Genomic DNA, 14,761 nt, shown 5'->3' with positions numbered 1-14,761 from the left:
CAGTATATTTTTATATCATTTACTTTTTATTTATGTCTCAATTTTCTAGTCTAGATATTTTAGTAATGTAACCTGATAACACATAATAACAACGTAATAAAATAACACGGTCCTTGGTTGAAGGCGTCTCCGAAAAATTCTGTTAATGCTAGCAATCATTTAGCAACATTTACATTTACGATAAAAACCTTCTTTGGCAACCCCAGGGGTCAACTTGAGGGTCAGCTATAATGTTACCAAAATCTCTCTTGCGTTGGGTTGTTTTATCAACAAAGATTTTATTAATTACCAAGAAAAATATGATTAATCTATCTCTATCTCCTCCTGTGCTCAGCAATTTAAAGAAACTCTGAAATATGATCACAAGAACAAGTTGTTTTTGAAATTCTGTAGCTATTAGATTCAGTTAGGATCAATTCCAAGGATCTGTGATGTGCTTGTGCATTTAGCTAGCCTCAGGCTCCCTTTGGAGCATGAATGAGATAACCTTATCTCTAGTTTTAAAGGGTGGCCATTTTCCTGTGTCATGGAGTCATCTTCTGAGCTGTTTCACTTGGCAGCTTGCACATGAAAGTACCTGTTTAAATTTAGAGATGAATAAATACATAGATTTATAAAATAGATCATTCAGACTAAATTAAAAACAGACGGTAAACACGCACGCGCACTTTTCTTAAAGCAATGCTCAAGATGTGTTTTGATTTGTTGCAGTCGTCAAAGGATGGTCTGATCACAAGCCCCCCTTGGGCAAATTTGCTCAAGGGAGGTGTAGATCTACTACTACAACTACAGTGTCAATAGCTGCAATAGGTTGTCTGGAGTGAATACCATTTATCCCAAGGTTGTAATGTGGGCAAGTAATTCTGTAGGAGTGTTGCTCAGAATATAGAATGCATTTTACTGTGATGAGAAAAAGGGCACACTCAGCCCTCTTGAGAGACCAGACATGTTGGGCCCTAGAACTTAAAAATTGATCAGCTGCATGCTCTTGTCCTGTGTCTGTGGACAACCTGTAGTAGATTTCCGGCAATTTATTTGGTAGGATATCATGGGAAGAACACGAGCACCACTGCCAACGTCAGTGTTTTGAGAGCGGTTTGTGAGGCAGAATGCAGGCTTGAATGCAGTCCTCTCTTTGCAACATGGCAGAAAGGAGACAGACGCTCAATGAGCATGTTATTAAAACCACAACTCAAGTGAGGACGTGCTGAAACTTTGGTAAATGACTTTTTTTTTTTTTTTTTCAGAACTTTGAAAAATCACTATTGCATGCAGAGGAAATGACCCAAACAAAATCCAATGGCTGCTCCCAGGGCTCTAATCTTAGTTGCTAAATTTATGTCATCGACTTATTGCACAAAAAAAACTACGTAACCTCAATCATTTTAGCTGACCTCAATATTACCAATAGGGCACAAATGCACATTTATTTACATAAAAATGTCACCAACATTCTGACATCAGGGTTTCAGAATAAACAAGAAGTTTTTGACTACATTTTAAAGACTTGGGTGCTGCATCTCACATGTTTTTTTACATCATAACGGATAGTGGTAAAAAATATTCTGAAACGCATTCTACCATTATATTGCCCCATTCCCTTTTTCTGATCTCTGTGTTGATGTAAACAGAGGCTCAGACAGCTCATCAACACTCATGCAAGTGCACACGTCTTACCAGTGAACCAGGTAAATTCAATTTCAAATTGTGAATGATATAAAAAAAGTGAATTCCAATTCTTTTATTCATCAAAGAAAATTGTATATTAACTCTACTTAAAACATCTAAATATTCTTAAGAATAAAATGTTTATTACTCTTTGAAACAATCTACTAGAATTAGAATAGTCTTAATAGGTATATAGTCTTAAAAAGATAATAATAACACTAAAAAAATACCCAAAATAAGAAATTAACGAGAAAGAGCTCATTTAAATCACCTTAAAACTAATCATGCGAACAAACTGACAATCAAAGAGAGCAACAGCAATACTGTTGAAAGAAAAAAAAGCACAGTTTAGTGTGTTGCAGGTAGTTACTTTTTCTCAGCTTGTTGTCGTCCAATAACAGAAAGGAAGCAAGCTCAGGAACAGTGATTTCCTCAAGGAGTATTGTGTACACACCCAAAAAAACAGAGCAAATCAAGTCTTATTTGTTGTGTATAGTCAAATGTGACTGTAGGGGAATATCTTGCAGCCAGGTTACTTTTTCCACACTATGCATGATAACTATGTACTTCCTTATTATACTCATACTTCCTTCACTTCCTGTGAGTTTTCCTTTGCAACTCAATGCATCATTATACCGATGACCATACATAAAGGTAAAGGCCCTGTCACACTGTTGCGTATGAGAGAAGCGTATGAGTTGCGTATGAAAATTATATTATTATTAGTGAAAAAATACTTTATTATTATTATTTCTCTTCATTCCGTAATGTTATTTTGTAAACCGCGGGCTTCAGTCCTTGAAAATAAAAAATGACTAGCGTATGAGTAGCATATGAACTGCACATGCCCAGCGTACGTTTCAACGCGCCTATATCAGCAGCCTTTCCACATTGCTCCATTATTGCAGTAGACGACGCGCTATCAACATCTCTCGAGACATTCATCTCGATCATGCCTCCCAAGAAGCAATCGTCGTTTGCCCGGGCCCTGGGCCGAGGAAAAGGCAAAAAAACACAAGAATCATTCTCACCCAAACCTGCTGAAATGCCTGATGCACCTGCGGCTGATGAGTTACATGCTTCTGAGCGATCAAGATCCCCAACTCCTCCTCCTGACCGCTCCCGTGAATCGTCGGTTGCCTGCCGCAGGCTATAAATACGCTAGCTGTACGATACACCTTCATGCCAACATATGGCAATTTATGTCCAGCGTTCTCGACCTATCAGTAACGTACCTATATCGTACCTCTAGCGTATTCAGCGTATGCCTAGCGTATGCTTAGCGTATTAACCACACGCACAAAAGTTTTGAGCATGTTCAAAAATTTATTTCTGCCTCAGCGTATGCCAACGTATGCCAGCGTGCTTGAAACGTATACAACCTATGCCTAACGTTCCCCTGGCGTATGTCAGCGTATACCAGCGTATGAGTGATAATTTTCATACGCAACTCATATGCTTCTCTCATACGCAACAGTGTGACAGGGCCATAAACCAACAAGTCCTGCAATCGATACAAATACATAGGTCATTTGTTCATATCCTTAAATACTACCAACGATGGTGTCTTTCAAACTACAACAAGCTGTACGAGGTAAATATCCCTCATATGAACATTTCCACATCAGAGCAAATGTCATTCTCAAGTCTTTTTGTTTAAGAAACCACAAAGCACTAATAAGAAGAAGGGGGTGGAGTAAGTGCACTTCCAACCGTTCACTTTTTGTGATCAAGACCAACATATGACAGTCTTTGTCACCTCTAAGTTACCCTCAATCAGAAACATGACTGAACTTCTCACATTAGTTATGAACATGAAGTGTATGCATTTCTACAACATTTTTTACACTTCCTGGTTGGGTTTAGGCAACATAATTTTGTCAGGGTTAGAAAACGATCATGGTTAGGGCCTGAATGAGTTCTTTTCACAACACAATAGTCACCCTAATGGACACTATTTTGCTAGTTGACTTGGTTAGATGTAAACATGCAACGTTATGACAAACATTTGTCACTTTCTGGGTTGTTTAAGGACCTAACATCACTTGGTTAGGGTAAAGCCTGGTTTATAGTCGGTAACGCAAGACGCAACGCAAGCCCTTGGGTGGTTGCAAGCCCCCCCTTGCGTGCTTGCGTGTGTCACCTCAATTTTCAAAACTTCACGCAAGACGCAAGACGCGAGCAGAGCTATAGAGTAGCCACTCTGGACGCGAGCACAAGCCACTATCTACATCACATCCGGCGGCGTGTTCATCTTCCGGTTTCATCCCCTAATAAAAGACCGCTGTTTTCAAATGCCAAGGTAGAAAGCGAAGAAGAAGAAGAAGAAGAAGAAGCATGAATCCCATAGACATTATATATTATATATATTATGTCTATGATGAATCCACTCGAAGAGAGACTTGCCGAAGAGGTCCTGGAGGTGAATTTCCTTTCATCTTAGTAGGCTTGTCATTGAAAAACCCGCTACTCCACCTACTGTCCTGGCGGTGAATCGCCACGCAGCACACGCAAGCACCGGCAAAGCTAAATGAAGCATAAACATCTCGAGCCATTAACACAAGCGCAAGACGCAAGAGCAAGGGCAGTTAAAAGAAGTACAACTCAGCCTTAAGAAGTAAAAAACTACTTGGGAATAGTTAGACAATAGTCACGATTAGGACTAAAATACACTCTTCTTACAATGATACCATTAACTTCATGGACAATATTTTAATACCTCACGTGGCAGTTTTGTCGAGAGCAAATTTATCACATCTGTGTTAAATTGAGACCAGGGGATGGAATCAGAAGATTTCTTCACTTACTTACCTCCAAAAACCCCAACAGTTGCACAGTTGTTTGGGCAAAATATTTTGGGTCAGCGTCCATCTTTACTGTAAAGCACCATCTGGTCTGGTTTTCTGCATTTGGTTTGTTCTGAGTAGGCATTCTTACACACTTAACAATTCATCCCGCCACCTCAACAAAATCAAAGTTGGCCAACATTTGTCTGTGATGGGAAAATCAGGCTTAAATTGTCGTAGTGTGAACTAGGCTTATAACAAAGTGTGCCACCTGTCACGTCATTATTATCTTTTTTATGTTATACATCTCCATCTTTGTTTTATTATTTGCCAATTCCAAACTTTGTGCATCATTACGTCCAATTTTCTTTGATTGTCACAATTTGCATGTATCTGTGTATATTTGAAAGTATGAATTGTTGAAGCATGCAAATTTCTCCAGGTGGGTTGGCAGCATCTTCCCAAATTCATGTCTGTGTATGCTGCAGGTGTATACGTTTGTGGATTTATGCTGCAGGTGTATTCTGTCTGTGTGGGTGCCAGCGTTGAATCTATGTCTTTGTGTGTGCAAGTTTGAACCTGTACATCCCCGGTGGTCCCACAAATAGCTGATACAAATGACCTCCCCGCGTCAACCCTGCATTTCTCCATGCATTTGTGTGTCATCCCTACACGAGCATTCTTGGTGAAATTACTTTTCTTCGCTGCGCTTGACGTTTCTCTCCACTTTTTTCTCTCTCTCATCCTCCCTTTAGGTTTGCTCTGTGTCTTAATACTGTAAGCCTTATTTACATACAGGGCCAGTCTGAATCCCCCAGGAGTCCCAACATCATCCAGCGTGTCCAGAGGCAAGCGATGCTTTGTGTGTGGGCCTAGTGGGCCTATCCTGTCCCTTTTAGGTTTTGGCAGTCTTTTCTCTTTTTTTTCTTCTTTCTTTCTAACTCCTCTTATGCTTTGTAACTCAAACATCACACTGTTCCATAAACTCGATAATGCCTCAGCTTGTTAAAAAGACAAAGTATTTTTGTTTTTATTATAAACAGTTAGTAATTCGTCTAATTTGGTCCTGGGATAACACCCATCTCTAGACAACCAAATTACTTTTCAAAGAGCAACCACTGAAACTGATTTGCCTCTGAATTTATTTGAGGCATCATTCTTTGCTTCCCGAATAAGTGATAAAGTTTCTTTATAGCTCTATTACTGCTGTTCTTTACTAATTGAGGCATAAATAGCCCAAACCACAAACTAATAAAATCATTCTGATTTAAATATATCTTCTATGTAGAGAAGCAAGTAACATAAGTTCCAAAGAACGTAAGTTACAATTCTGATCTGTAGTTTGCTGCATGTCTCACACTCCCTGCCCTGCAAATTCAAGAAGTTTATGGTGGATGTGTGGAAACTCCGATGTCAAACAGTTGGATGATGAGTCCATGTGGAGAGGCTGACAGCAGGTTCCTATTTAGGAGGCAGAAATTTTAAAAGATCACCTGATGTTATTTACAACGGCTGAAGGGAAAAATTCACAAGTGGTAAGAAATAAAAAATAAATAAAAAGGTGAAATTGAGCTGATTGGTAAAACAATTGTCTTGTTTCTTGTCCTGTTCTTGACACCTTTCCCATTTTTTTTAAAAAATCACTAAATCCAAAGCTAGGACATATATATATTCCTCCGGCAGCCTGGCAGAAACATCCTATATCCAAGTCTAGTAGTTAATACTAGATACTTCTGGGATATCTTTTTCAGTTTCCTCAGAACTGGCAAATAACTTGGATGCCATTTGCTTGTGTGCAGCCTCTTCCCTGCTCTGCACCCTACCTCCGGGATATGACACCCCCATAGGTCATATAGTAGTGGTGATAAAACTTAGGGTAAGTGTGTGACAGGATTTCTCACAGGACTGCTAAGTGGACATCTACTGACTACTACACTATATTATTTGCAAAAGCAGTGACTGTTAAGGGAATAGTAATGTCACTTTCCATACTGAAGTTCTGTTTTTTTCATTCTTGAATAGCATGAATAAATATTTAGATACTTTGACATTTACAATTTTGTTACAGTCTTAGACAAAGGGTTAACTGTGGTTGATATTGAAACATATACCAGTAATTTTGTTTAATCTGTTAGTCTGTTATGATCTGTGAATCTGGGAAGCGCAAGAACTGGCATACTTTTTCTGTCAGTCTTTGTTTGGATGAATGTGTTAAATTGCACCACTTTCCACCAAATCAAATCTATTAGATACAGAATCTCAAAACGAAAACTGATCTGCCAGTGAATTATCAACCAGATCTGCCTTTTTATGGGCCATTTATGCACAAATAAGTTTCTAGATTGCCTACCTCTTTTTGTTTTGAATAATTTCAAAAGTCTAAATAGGACTGTGATTTCTATCATCCACAGATGAATAAAAGAAAAGCATAGCAGTCACCACTAACAACAGCATTGAAGCACATTTAATACCTTTGTTTAAAACTATCATTCAACTGTTGCTAATAAAAGAATAAATAAAACATGATTCGGAAGTGTGTGCATGTATGATTATCTTTACATTGAGTACAGTTTGATATCATAGATGCAAAATGTTTAGTTATTTAATTCCAAACTTAAGTTCTAACCAAGCTGGTGTGTGTAATTTTTTTCATCTTAAAGGTGGGGTATGAGATCTTGAAAAAACGGTTCCTGCAAGCTATATTTTTGAAAATACACAACCTTGCCTCTCCCTTCAGCCCACCCCTCAAAACCACGCCTTCAAAACACATGAACGAGTCACGAGTCTGTGAACTCGCAGGGGGGAGGGGTGAGGGGGGCTGACGGTTGATTGATGTCAGAATCCAATAGAAGTAACTGTCATCATTACTTCTATTGGTCAGACATTTCCTCTACAATGGACTAAAATATATATTTTTTTCCAAACATTCTATTTTAGTGGGTGCAATGGGGTCGTGAGGAGGTTTTCAGACAATATGATAAAAAATGCTCCAGAAAACATCTCATACCCCACCTTTAATGAAGTAAAATGACAAAAATTGAAGCAATATACATATTTGTTTTATCAATATTAATATTTGTCAAGTGTAACTTACAGTAACTTAACCTACATGTCAAAAGGGAGATTGGGTCTTCTTGTTAACTACTGTATCAATTGCAAGGACATTATGAATTTATAATAATGAGTACATTCATAGTACAGATGAAGAGGGCTCTCCAAGCACAAATTTATTTTCCTTATAATATTTTTGCATTCCTTCTGTTAGAACAATATTCTCTGAGAATTTTAGGAACTGAGAAGACAAGTAGTGGTAGTTCAGAAAGTGAAACGTCCCCCCGTTTCCCCGAGTTCAGCTCCTCAGAACTTCAGGATCTCCTTTTGACATCATAGTCTGCTAAACATTTTAAATGCCTGAGAGGTCTGGACTACAGGCAAACCAGTTTAGCATTTTTGATGCAACAATTTATGTTACCTCTTTCTGTCTTCTGTAGCTTAAGGGTCTCGACTTCATGTCCCAATGTCTTCACTGTGGAGGATGCATTTAGCTCTAGGTCCTGGTTGAAATGCATCAGTGAGGAAAAGTCCTGCCTGCTCTTGGTTTTCAGCTCTAGGTTATCAATAAACAAGAAGTAAATGATGGTTACTCCATGTTTCAGTTTGTATCCACTTTATCCGCTACTTGCCATGCCAAGATGATGTCCCTCAATAAGATGGTGTCTTGTACAATATCTTTAGAGATGGCTTCATTTGGTTTCAAGGGCCCCATCACTGAGTGTTGTGTGCATGCACCTACTGCGTCTGAGTATTCGTTCATTCATATTCGTTGTTCCCAATTCAATTCAATTCAATTCAATTTAGTTTATTTATATAGCGCCAAATCACAACAAATGTTATCTCAAGGCACTTCAATGATATAGTCCAATTCAAGCTAATTAGAGTCTAATTCATTGTAATCAAATCCATTCAATTCAATTCAAAATAAGTCCAATTCAGACATACAATGCCAATTCAAAAAACTATTTCCTTGCTAATGAAACCAACAGATTGCACCGAAACTTCTCTTCAGTCCAATCTCCCGTCCTGAGCATGCATGAGGCGACTGTGGAGAGAAACGACTCCTGTTAAACAGGAAGAAACCTCTGGCAGAACCAGACTCAGGAATAGTGGCCATCCGCCTCGACCAGCTGGGTTTTGAGAAGACAGAAAAGAAGGAACAACAACCACCACTCAAATGATACCTGTTGGGAAAGAGAAACACAATTTAACAACAACTATAATGCCAAATGTACATATTGTCATATGAGGAAATAAAATAAAAGGGGAAGAAAAGAGAGCAAAGTGATAAAGGTGTGATATAGGAGATTGGATATAGGTCGATAATTAGCTAACACTTCCAAATCAAGAGCAGTTCAGTAAATGTTTAATTAAAGCAACTTTAAAAGTCTGTGGTACATATCCTGTCAACAAAGACAGACTGATCAAATTCAATATGGAAGTGTTGATTAAGGGGAAAATCTCCTTGAACAGTCTGGTTGGAATTGGGTCTAAAATACAAGTTGATGGTTTTGAAGAGATATTGCTGTTGTTAGTTCAGAGAGATCAACTGGACAAAAAAAGGTCTAAATACAAATGAGGTTCTAAGGATACTTCTATAGCTGCTGTAGTTGATATATCAGTAATAATAGTGGGAATGATTCCTTCTTGTATTATAAAGTTAAAGGAATACGTGGCTCAACAGAGCTCGGACTCTTTGTCAGTCTGGCTACAGTGCTGAAAAGAAACCTGGGATTGTTCTTATTCTCCTCTTTCAATGATGAATAATAAGCATTTCTAGCTTTACAAAGGGCTTTCTCATAAGTTATTAGACCTATCTTTCCAGACTACTTCAGAGTCTTCTAAATTAGAAAAACGCAATTGTCTCTCCAGCTCTCTCCAGCTTTCTCTCCTTTAAAGCGTGCAGCTGTGAATTATACCAAGGAGCCAAGCTTGGTAGATGCTGCTATCTTCAGTAGTGTGTGCTATCTCAGCTCGTCATATTTTTCAGACGTGTTCCCCATCTGCTCTGTCTGTCAGCTCCAGTTGTGGTACAATCTTTCTTTTTCTGGGTCATATGGGTCAGTATGGATGCTGGTGTTTTTATCAGACACAATTCCCTCCCGTATATGGTATGTAACCTTTTTCCTTTGGTTTGCTGATTTATAAGCATTCAATTTGATATGCTGTTTCCCTATCCATGTGTCATGCAGTCCAACGAACTGTTATTTGCATTTCTTGGTCCGCTAATATCTGATGATAGCTGTCCTTTTTAACCTGCTCAAATCTGTTACGATGATCGGCACTGAACGTCCACTCTGGCACATATTTGTCTCTTTTGATAAATGTCACCACAAGCTCTGTCTTATCTTGATGCAATGCCATACTTATGTAACCCACATAATATAAATGAACTACCTTAATATTATAGATACAGGGACAAAGTTGTTTAAACCAATCATGAAATATATAGCGCCAGTTAGTACCGCCCACCTGTCTCAGATTCCGGGGAAAAAGCACAACGGTGTAGCTGCGAATGCAAAGATCATTACGTTTGTGCTGCATCGTTGAAAAAAGTGCATGAACTGACAAGAATGTTTGTCATTGAGAGTTTTCTTTACTTTTGCATTTTTATTATAGATTAATGTGTACTGTTTTGAGTTATTTAATGCATAGCTTTTTTGTATAGAGTTTTACTTTAAGTTTTCAATGGATTTAAACGTTTTAATGTTTTCGTTGTTTGCGAAGAGATTTTATGTAAATTCACAAACTGCACTGACAAAATCCTGTATAAGACATTTTATTTTATTTAGTTTACATATTTCATTCATAAACTGATATCAATGCAGAATACTGGATTGACTGGATAAAGACATGTTAAACACTCTGTAGAATGGATTTTAAGTAATTCATAGAAATTTCTTTGAACTTGTCAGTTGTCAGGTCACTGCCCCCCCACTCCACGTTGATATCGTGGAAAGAGACTACAATTTCTTCTGTAATCATTGAATGTATTTTTTCTGCAACCTTCAGTGTGATAGACAACTTCTTTTATTTCTGAGAACTGTGGACTTAAACTAACTGACAATTCTCTTTAATTTTGGACTCAAAGTTTTACTCATTATTTGGGTCTGACTTGGTGTATAGGTAATCCTCCATCCAGCATTCCTCGATTGCATATTCAAACACAAGGGTGCTACAACTAAGTTCTTTCATGAAAAAAAAACAACCGTAAGTCTGAGCTTCTCTCCTAAAAACTCACAAAATCTAACATCTGAGTTTTAGGTGTGGTCTAATGTATATGTGTGTGTGTGTGTGTGTGTTTGTTTGAAATTCAGGATTTAGCAGCTATAAGAGTAGGTGAACAAAAACAAAGAAAAATATGTTTTCTGTTCTGTTGCTGTAGGCAGATGGCTTCTTCATGCTTCCAGCACTTTACCCTTCAGCATTGCCTTTGTCCTCTCTATCCATCCTTCTGTCACATCTCTTGTATTCATTCCTTTTACCCCCAAACTCCCTCTTCTACCTATTCTCTGCCCAGGTGAGTAATGTTATGTTAGTACAATGGTCTATTGTGTTATATTGAGCTGCCCACATCCTGCTCTCCATCTCTTTCTTAATTTCTTCCTGCTTCGGGATTCTTTAATCTCCTTTTCTCACTCTTGTCCTATATCACTATCTGTTTTGGTTTTTATATATATATATATATATATATATATATATATATATATATATATATATACACTCTCCAATGGATTGTAAGGTAGGCTGGATTGATGAATAATGTCAGGATGCTTGGATACATTCAATAAATACATAAACCTGTGAAAGGTAACCAGGGAACAAAAGGGGAATGGTGGGAGTGTTCAGAAAAAACAGGAGAACATTAAACGAGGAAGATGAGGGATGAATGCACAAGTTTATGTAAAACAATCAATTTGATATCAGGATTCATGGAATGATCAATTTTCGTCTAAAGAATTAAGGGAAGAACACAGAAGAGGACAAAAAAGAAAATGGATGGACTGGAGTAGAAATGGGACCTTCAGAATGACAGTCTTGTGGACGGAAAAAGGACAGAATCGAGTAGGGAGAGATTGCGTGAAAGAAAAAAATGGATAGAGTTGTGAATAATGACTGGTCAGTGTTACGACCTTAATCAATGCTTGATTAATATTAATTTGTTTATCCCTGGTGGAGGGGTGGGGCTAACCCATCACTTTCTCCTGAGATTGATTGGGGAAAGGGCACCAAGGGCGTGCTAATATAGCAACACACAAACACTCAATTTCCTCTCTGTAGCTTCCTCTCTTTCTTTAGAGCATTCACACACACTCACGAACAGTTGCAGCGTCACTCATGCATACTATGTGCTGACATTGTGTATGAACTTTCAAGACCCCAGCTTATGAGGCCTTCTGCATTTTAACCTCCCAAACATGCACACGCATACAGAATCAAAGGTGATGCTGGCTGGTGAAGCTGAGCTTTCCTTTTACTCTTCTGGTTGCTAAAGTAGTATATAAATTAGATCGTGTTTAATAAGGATTTCTTTTTTGTGGTTGTGAATGACACGTTACATTCATCTTGGGCCATGATTTTCTCTGAGCTGTCTCCTGCAAGTAAAAGCCAAAGTGATGTTTACTCTCATCCTGTCTTACTTCTTCTGATGGTTCAGGTATTTTTTTTCTCTCAACTCTATTCAATCAGAGGAGCGTTGTTATCTTATAGTTGGCATGACTTGGTACCATGAAGCAAAACAGTGTGGTGCCAGGCAGGAAACCAAAGTTGTGAACTGTGGTTTTCGACTTCCTACTCAAGGGCAGTTTTAAACCTGGAAATGTGGCATTGTACTTCAAGACGATTCAGAGGCACACACTCGTACCTCTCGAACGTTGTTAAGGGGTTGTAATTTTCTCAATGCCGACTGCTTTTTTTTGTTCTCTTTTGCTGTTCTCTTTTTTACTTACTTTGAAGTCTTCCCGATTAAGGCCAAGTTGTGATCTTGAAGTGACAGATAGGCTTGTCCATGCATGTGGGACGAGCTCTTGTGACCTTGGTGGACAGCTGCAGAAAGCATTTGAAGATTTAGGGCTTATGTTTAATAGAGGCTTTTATATTGGGTGGACTGCAGATGTATGGCTTATTGGCCTTACACTGATAAATTACAAAGAGTAGAACAAACTGATACTGTGATATGGTGAGCAGGGAGGAAAAGTCAGAGTTAAAACAGGCTGACAAATACACCAGTATATAAAGAAATTTAGAAAGGATGTCCATGGAACAGTGCATAGAATACAAAGCACGCACAGGCAGATGATCCGTCTACCTGTGCAGGTGTTTACGCATTGTATGAAGTTCTGTGTTGGTTACTCGAAGCAAGATTTTAATCTGCTAGGCTTTTGGGGAATATTTTGCAAACTTTTGTTTGGGCAGCAGAATAAGGTCTTTGGACAAATTATGGCATCAAATTTCCAGATTGTTGAACAACAGAGCTGGTGATATATTTTCAAGCTAGTCCAAAAGTTGATAAACACAAAAGATCATTTAATGGACTTTATCAGACACATTTGTGAATTGAGAAAATTGTCCGATACATTCTGGGTGGTGAGGTCTGGGAAAAAATCTTCTGTGCCTACAGCCATTGGACAATCCTAAATTTAACTAAGCACTGAATACTGCAGTGAAAAAGCAGTGAAAGAGTCAGTCAAACAAGATTCATATGTGTTTTCTAGCATATTCAAACTGTAACAACATGGAAACTTTAAGAACCAAATATAATTTTGTGAGTAAGAAATAAGCCATGTGGCTTTTTTATGACCTTAGTTGAGATCTCAGTGCAGCTTTTGACACTATTGATGCTAAACTGATGCTGAAAAACTTGTCTATGCATTTATAACATGTAGGCTGGACTGCTGCATTGCTATCTTAGCTGGCTGTACAAGTAATTCTATTAACATATTTCAGTTCCTTCAAAATGCTGCAGCCAGAGAACTGACCGGTACTGCCAAGAGGGATCACATCTCTCCAGTCTTGCCCTCTTTACATTGCTCCCTGTAAAGTCTAAGAAAGACTTTAAAATCCTTCTTCCAACATATAAAGTCCTCAATGGCCTAAGTCCTAATCATCTAAAATATCTTATTATTTCCTATCGCCCCACAAGATCACTCCGCTCTCAGCATTTTTTACTTGTCGTTCCCAGAATTACTAGGACTAGAATGAGAGGCAGAGCCCTGTGTGTCTAGGCTCCCCAAACCAACTACCTGCTTGGGTGTGGAACACTGACACCCTCTCTGCTCGAAACGTACGTTTTTGAAAGAGCCTATTCGTAATTCATTGAAACGTTTTGATATGCCTGTGATCTACTTGTTTTAGTATACCTTTCTGTTTATTTTTTCTACATCCAGAATTAGTTCATTAATGCATTCAACCATTCATTCATTTATGCTTTACCTCTTGCTTTTATTGCCATTTTGATTGCTTTCATGAATACTCTTTCACTTAATATACTTTTACTTTGTACAGTACTTTGGGTTACACTTGTGTTTAAAATATGTTATATAAATAAAGTTTAGTGGAGTTGTCAAAGACTTCTTTTAAAATGAAGTCTTTGACATCTGTCATCATTTAAAATCAACAACTGTTAGTATGACAGTATAGAAAGAATTTTCCAGAGGTGGCAAAGCCATCCTGGAAACTTCTAAACAGCTTAGGTCTCATATTTAGGACCATTTCACCAAATGACACTGCAATGGTCAGTTGTCAGGCAATGTAAAGATATCCCTGTCTCCATGTTTTTTTTTTAATGATTCAACACCTTGAATTAGAGTCAGATGTTTAACAGCTCCTTTAACTGTGTTATTTTTTCAATCAATGATATGGAAATGTGGACTTCTGAGTAATCTAAACTAACAAAACACCTAAATGAGCAACAGCTATGTTTGGTAACAGAGCTATTAGTAAAGGTTCTTTACTAAACTTGAAGCTTGGTTTATATCATTTTTAAAGTGATCGATATGTTGTAGAGACTACTGACCTCTCTCGTGCTGGAGAACTATGTAGGTTCAGATTTTATGTCCTAATTATTTTCCCTCAACTTTGCATCATGACTTGTTAACAGAATAGTGTAATGAACCATGTTTTCCATTGTGGCAACTCCACAATGGAAGTTTAGCAACTCATAGTAAACTTTGGTGAAAAAAAACTACCGGTACTTACATATATATCACATAATTACAAAAAATGTATGTGTGTATGTATATATATCAGCTAAA

This window comes from Odontesthes bonariensis, chromosome 6, assembly GCF_027942865.1.
Source record: "Odontesthes bonariensis isolate fOdoBon6 chromosome 6, fOdoBon6.hap1, whole genome shotgun sequence".
Classification (NCBI taxonomy): Eukaryota; Metazoa; Chordata; class Actinopteri; order Atheriniformes; family Atherinopsidae; genus Odontesthes; species Odontesthes bonariensis.
Note: the sequence above shows the minus strand (reverse complement) of the source record.